Raw genomic sequence first — 7,500 nt, 5'->3', positions numbered from 1 at the left:
TCCTCAATAATAACAGAGAAACATCTGAATGGTATCCAAGTACCACGTGTCAGCCACTAGCTGTGAAGAAGATATTCTATTTACCATGGTTTTCCAATTTGTTCTCAAATGATTACTTTGTTATTGTTCTGTAATCAGATCTATAGTATTTAAACTGTTATTATTGATATTAGTACAGCTGAATGTTCTTTCTTACTTCTGGTGTTTAGAGAATTTTACTAACCATTTTCGGGCATTTACCAGGCACTTGTTTCGGCTCTCTCTCTCTCTGGTTATGGCCATAATATCTGGGTTTAACACTGTATATTCTTAACATTTTAACACCTACTCAGGTCACATATATTACAAACATATGGTTCGTCTTACTCCATACAAGCATAATACCGGAACTTGAATGAATCTCTCCAGCAACAAAATAATACATATTGGTTTCTTCATTAAAATATCCATTATAGAACCTTAATATAACAAACAATAGTGACATATAACTGCGTACGCTTTAATTAAAGATAATGCATTGTGGGGGAAACAAAGAAAACTGAAATATGTAGGGTAAACTCGCATATTTTACAGTTTCCTTATCTTGGTGTAATAATATAAACATATATAGCACCGGATACAAAAATAGTAAAATAAAGTATCATCTTTCTAAGAAAATAAAATATCATCTTTCTAAAAAAAAAAAAAAAAGTACTAATTGTCTTACACAGCTAAAGACTAATTAAATGAGGTATACATAAGTAACGTATGTGTAAACACCCAAGTAAGTGAGGTATACAAAGGGTGGTCACAGACGAATTTTTGGGTCATTCTTACTTCGTGTCCTAGTGCTCATTACACAGTAAGTTGGCGGTTACACGCGACAAATAGCAAGGTATTTTAAATCATCCTTGCGAGAATAATGAAGGTGGGAAGGGAATTCCGTTTTTGAAAATGAGTGCGAGAGAGGAATTTACGGTATATATAACTGCCACTGGAAATCTAGGATATAGATATGAATATAAAACGACTTGTGAAATTCATGTTCTTCCCTTCGTTGTTCTATTCGCATAAACTGACATAGGTAAATATATATTTCTGATTCTGATTCACTCCTCTTAATACCTTGATGAAACCATCAGATGCTTGAAAAGTATAGGGTCATCAGCCTCAAAGTTCATAATTATAACACTAACGATATTAATGTGTATAAAAAACACTGTGATGATAACGACGATAAGAATAATGATAATGTTAACGACAACGAAAATGATGATAATGATAAGGGTAATTTTACTTTTGTAATAGAAATAGTAATTTCAATAGTAAAAATGATAACGACGGTAATAACAGCAAAGATTTCATTAATAAGCAATAATAAAAACAACAGGAGTGATTCTAATGACATCACCATCGCAAACCATAATACTGTCGATGTAAACATTTCAACAGTGGTAATAATTTGTATGAAATTTTACGGGCGTCAATATCCATCAGTAGGAGTACAGTGCAGCGTACTGCCGTGGGAATACGTAAGGAACATAAGAGAAAGAATGGTAAAGAGTACATGAAATAAGATTACGAGTATGAATAGATACAAGAATAGTACGAGGAGGCTAAGAGGACATAACGAAAGAGCAAAATAAATGGTTCTGTGGTCGTATGGAATGCAAAAATTCTCCCAAGAAGTGAGTATTTGGGGAGAAATGTGAACTTCACTTACCTTTGAGAAACTGTCCGTCACTCTCGATAGCAAGACAACTCGACTGATTTTAGAGTCAACAAAAAAGCGCATGTAAGGTCCCGAGATAGCTTATCGATACTGTTGGGGAGTATCTCACATCATCTACTGTAGAATTTCAATGATATACAGCTGTCAAAATCGCTGCGCAATCGATAGCACTTCATTATACAGGAAGACTGGTAGTTCTGCAACAGGGACAGTCACTTTGTCATGGGTTATGCCTCTAATTGTTACTATGCTTCGTAACACAAAAGCACATTGCCTTTAAAAGTACTTTGGCTCCTCTCAAATAAAACAATATAGGAACCGTGTTCCTTACGACAAATGTAGAAAAGGTATGAATGAGAATATCTTCACAGTACAAGAGATGTATTTGAACGGTTTCGGTGATATTGTATTTCTGACGAGGATACAATCAAAACCGACTAGAGACGTCTTTTGTACTGTGAAGATATTCATTCTCAGTTAATTTTGGAGAAGAAGCCATGGGTGTTAACACTGCTTGTAAACTCTTCTTGGTACCGCTTATACCCTCGTGATACCCATGGCATATACGTGTTAGTAAAAATCTTCCTGATGGCCTGTTACTATGACCCGCACGGATTTTTTTTATTTGTTTGTTTGTTTGTTTCCTACCATGCCTTAATCTTTATGCACTCGAACAGAAGAACCGACTCTGCAGGCTCTACTGCTTCTGTCCTCATAACCTGAGCTGCTCTTTTGTCATGACCTAGGCTCTTTATATCCTGTGAAAGGGATATTTTTTCCTTTTTCCTTTTTTCTTGTAAATGTAAAAGTACACAGGAAAACCACACACACACGCACGCTCACAAACGCATATACATACCCACCCAAACATACATACACACACACACACACACACACACACACACACACACACACACACACATACAGACACACACACACCCTAGGATGTGGATAATTCTACAGGATGTGGATAATTCTATTTCGGTTACCAGTGGACCACGTGGCTGTTTTCCACGTGGATCCAAAAGTCCCAAATATAACCTTTCGCTCAGCAAGGGCGGAGGTCACATCTGATATCTCACCTCGTTTGACCGGGAGTTCGAGCTAAGCTACCACCGCGCTAAGGTCAGCCCTCACCTCCCTCCGGGCGGGCTGACCGTGACCTCCGCGCGGCGCTTTTACCCCTTTAGACAAGTCGTAGCGTCGTCGTAGCGTGTGTTCACCCCTTTACGTGTGTTTTGCGTCCCTGTCAGCCACTGTACTAGAGTACGCATAGCCGTTATATCTGGCGGCAGCGAGGGCCGTTGCATCCTTTTGGCATGCAACACGAACGCATACCCCGAAGAAAATCCGCTCGACCGCTTCAAGACATGGCTAAGAAAAAAAAAACACGTAAGTACACGTTTGGGCCCCTTTCTTATTTCTTTTCCCTTCCTTCTCCCATACATGTGTTAAGCCGTTTTTTTTTTTGGGGGGGGGGGGTTAAAAGGTGCTAATGACAGCAAATGGCATGTTTCTCACACTATTCCTTCACCTCAGATCGCATTTCCGTGTGATCGAGTATGCAATCAATAAACATGAATATCGTTCGTTAGTTAAGTAATTAATTATTTTCTCTCGTTTTTAGAGATTTATATTGTTTCATCTGCAACGAATTTAACGCGTTCGTGATTTTATCTTATCACGAATATCATTTCATTTTTCCTCCCCCTCGCCCCGACCTGACCGTACCTTTTCTTTCGCTTGCGGTCACTTTGGATTAGAAAAAGGTTATTTTCCCGTCTTGACCTGACCTCACTTTCTCTTTTCCCGGTCGGTGGCGACGTGGGAAGGGTCTGAGGACCACGTGGTTCCCTGTATTTTGGTTGTTATTTTTGTTGACGCCTTGGGAATTAACCATAGCATTGCTACATTGTTTTTTGGTGACACGTTCTATCGGCGCTAGAACGAAGGCATGTAACGCAATTTCATTAAATTGTATTATTTGAATATAGCGTAGGATCTTCCCCCATATCATAGTGCACAGGATTGCCCGATATTGCCCCGGGGTTGCGTAAACGCCTAATAGATCTGCGCTCCGTCGTTCAAAAGTAGGTATAATAAACCGAAGTTATTTGTTCGGCACCCTTTGAGTCGGTGGACCGCGGTTATGTTCGTTAATTAATGTAGGACTAGGGTTTAAGCTAGAATCATTATTCACTTATTAATCACACCTTTCTCACCCTCCTCAAGTCGCTTGCATGTTTTGGGTACACCCCAAGCGTTTGTGTGATTCGTGAAAATTTATATATCCTTAGGAAATTTTGCGAGCGCCCACCACAGATACGCAGAAGAGAGCAGGTTTATTATATTCCTGGCTCAAGTCGCTTCAGTCATATACGGCATTTGGGTATAGGATCCCCCGTTAATATGTTTTATTGGAGGTCTGACACGCAAGCTAGACATGTACCTCGGCAGTTCAGATTTCTGACCCCGAGAAGATTTGCTTGTTAAATAGCTTGCAAATATTTTTTCATGTCACCATTCATTCATGCGTACATTCTGTCGCATATCATTATATGTTGAATTCAATGTGGTAGTTGAAATAATCTTAAATAGCTAGCATTGCTAATGTACTTCAGTTTTGTTATAGTGAACATTAATATTCGTGTTTGTGATTCATTCTCTGTGTGAGGTCACTCTCGCCTTCCCTCTCATTCACGCTAGCTGTCACTCACACACGCATACACACACACCTTCACCTCACACATACACGCAGGACAAAAGACACTGAACCTTTTCATTAATACGGTGGGTTGCTGTCTTAGTGCCGGCGTAAAGATTTATTATGTATCTCTTTAGCCCACAATTTTGTCCGTCGTGACGAGTGGTTCGTACATGTACAAGTTACATCTATTTCTTCTCTGTGGGACGACTGTGGTTCAAGTAAATCTTCGCGGATTGCCGATGTCGTTCCCTTATCTACTCTCATATCTATCAGAGACGGTTGGTAGTTCAAGCCAGGTCTATGCGGACCGATACTGACGTCTCCTTCTTCTATTTTCTTCTTTATCTTTGTGAAAATAAAACACAAAATGAAAGAAAAAAAAGACGAAAATAAATTTAAAAAACAACATTAAAAAACCGCAATTTTTTAAAATAACCGGCTAGTGGTAGATAACACCCCTTCTTCTCTGTTGCCTTTCTTTTTCTCTTACTCTGGCCCTTACGCATATGATCTGGTTCCCCGACTGTATATTGCAGTCGGACCGACATGGCACCGAAGGAGAACCTGCTACAGTTCCGGTCACCTTAGGATGCTGTGGGAAGTACGTCATCGAAGATCACCATAGGCCCGCGGACCAAGATTTTCATCAGAAAAGGTGTTAAGCCGTCCCAGTGTAGTGGACAGGCATTGCCTGCCAGACTCCACGTAGATCCAGCGAACCAGCACCTTTGCCGCAGGTACCAGTCGCCCCAAGATGCGGTGCATAGGCGACGCCTGGCGGACGCCTGCAGATCCATTCAACTCCAGGAGCTCGTAGCGCAGGTATCAGCCGCCTGAGATGCCGCACCCCCTGCCCGACGCCCGTAGATCCAGATGAAGATTACGAGGACGAGGACGAGCATGCCGCTGAAAAGGACCTGGACGAGATCTGTGAGGACGTGTGGACGAGGACGCCACTGAGTTTGGCCTGGGCCAGGACTACGAGGAGGTCTAGACGAATCTGAAGTCAAGGAGGACCTGTGCGAGACTTTCGAGGACGGACAGATTACACCAAGGACCAGGAAGATGAGGATGACAGGGACGAGCAGCCACGAAGATGTACCAGGACAACGCACGAGAACGAGACGACCAGTCAAGTTAGGTCACCCTTGAAGGCGCCACGAGGGCGAGGCGCGAGTAGGTGGCCGAGCAATATAGGATGTGGATAATTCTACAGGATGTGGATAATTCTACAGGATGTGGATAATTCTACAGGATGTGGATAATTCTATTTCGGTTACCAGTGGACCACGTGGCTGTTTTCCACATGGATCCAAAAGTCCCAAATATAACCTTTCGCTCAGCGAGGGCGGAGGTCACATCTGATATCTCACCTCGTTTGACCGGGAGTTCGTGCTAAGCTACCACCGCGCTAAGGTCAGCCCTCGCCTCCCTCCGGGTGGGCTGACCGTGACCTCCGCGCGGCCCGATTAGCCGTATAACTAGACATGTCTCGTGTTCTTATACTGTGTGTGCCAACTCTCAGAAATAAAGAGTCAAGCCGTTAACAAGTATAACTACCCTCTGTTCACCATTGTACTAAGGATGATAGCCTTTTACACACACACACATACAGACACACACACACACAAACACGCACACACACACAAACACACATACACACACACATAGATATATTTACATATATATATATATATATATATATATATATATATATATATATATATATATATATATATATATATATATATATATATATTCAAATATATAACACATTAACATACTTTATCCCTATTTCTGTAGCACACGTTCTTCATTTGTTGATATGTTAAACTAACCTTAAGCCTGATACAAGTGAGAGTGTGTGTTGCCTTGTTAACACTGTGCGGTACATGGCACGTTATACCATTTAGATCTGCAAGCTGTGAATTAGCAGACACAAGGGGAAGGAAAAATGACAGGAAGGAAAGTGAAAGAAAGAGAAGGGGGATATAAATATGCATTTAAAAAAATAAGTGCATATTTTTGTACTAAGTAATTCGCACATTAGTGTGTTCATAATTAGCAGCATCAGCATGTTTTATCTCTCCCTCTCTATATATTTTTCTATCTATCTGCCTATATCTGTTTATAAACCTTGCTCTCTCTCTCTCTCTCTTTCTCTCTCTCTCTCTCTCTCTCTCTCTCTCTCTCTCTCTCTCTCTCTCTCTCTCTCTCTCTCTCTCTCTCTAGATCCATTTTGGTTTTGCTTTTCATTATATTGATTATTATATGATAATGATAATAAATATAAGAAGAAGAAGAAGATGATGGTAACGATAATATTGATAATGACAATATAACAAGGGATAAAAATAATAACAATAATAATAATGATGATAATGATAATGATGATGATGATGATGATGATGATGATGATGATAATGATAATAATAATAATAGTAATTATAATAATGATAATAATAATCATGATCGTAATTATAAAGATGATAATAATAATGACATAAATAATGAAAACTAAAATAAGAATGATAATAATAATAATGATAATAATAATAATAATAATAATAATAATAATAATGCACTAATAGTAATAATGAAACAATAATAGTAATAACAAAAATAATAATGATAATTATAGTAATGTTAGTAGTAGTAGTAATGATGAAAATGACAATGGTAATGATAATAATAATAATGAGGATAGTAATAATAAAAAAATCATTATAATAATAATAACAATAATAATGATAACAGTAATAGTGATAATAATAATAGTTGTAATAATGATCATTGTAATAGTAATAGTAATAATAATAATGATGATTATGATAAAATGGTAATGATAATAATAACAATAAAAAGCAAATATAGTGATAATGATACGAACACTGATAACAAGAATATTTACAGGGATATTGATAATGTATATATGTGTATGTGTGTGTGTGTTTGTGTGTGTGTGTGTGCGTGTGTGCGTGTGTGTGTTAGTGTGTGTGTGTGTGTGTGTGTGCGTGTGTGCGTGTGTGTGTGTTAGTGTGGTGTGTGTGTGTGTGTGTGTGTGTGGTGTGTGTGTGTGTGT

This window comes from Penaeus monodon, chromosome 6 (assembly GCF_015228065.2).
Source record: "Penaeus monodon isolate SGIC_2016 chromosome 6, NSTDA_Pmon_1, whole genome shotgun sequence".
Classification (NCBI taxonomy): domain Eukaryota; kingdom Metazoa; phylum Arthropoda; class Malacostraca; order Decapoda; family Penaeidae; genus Penaeus; species Penaeus monodon.
Note: the sequence above shows the minus strand (reverse complement) of the source record.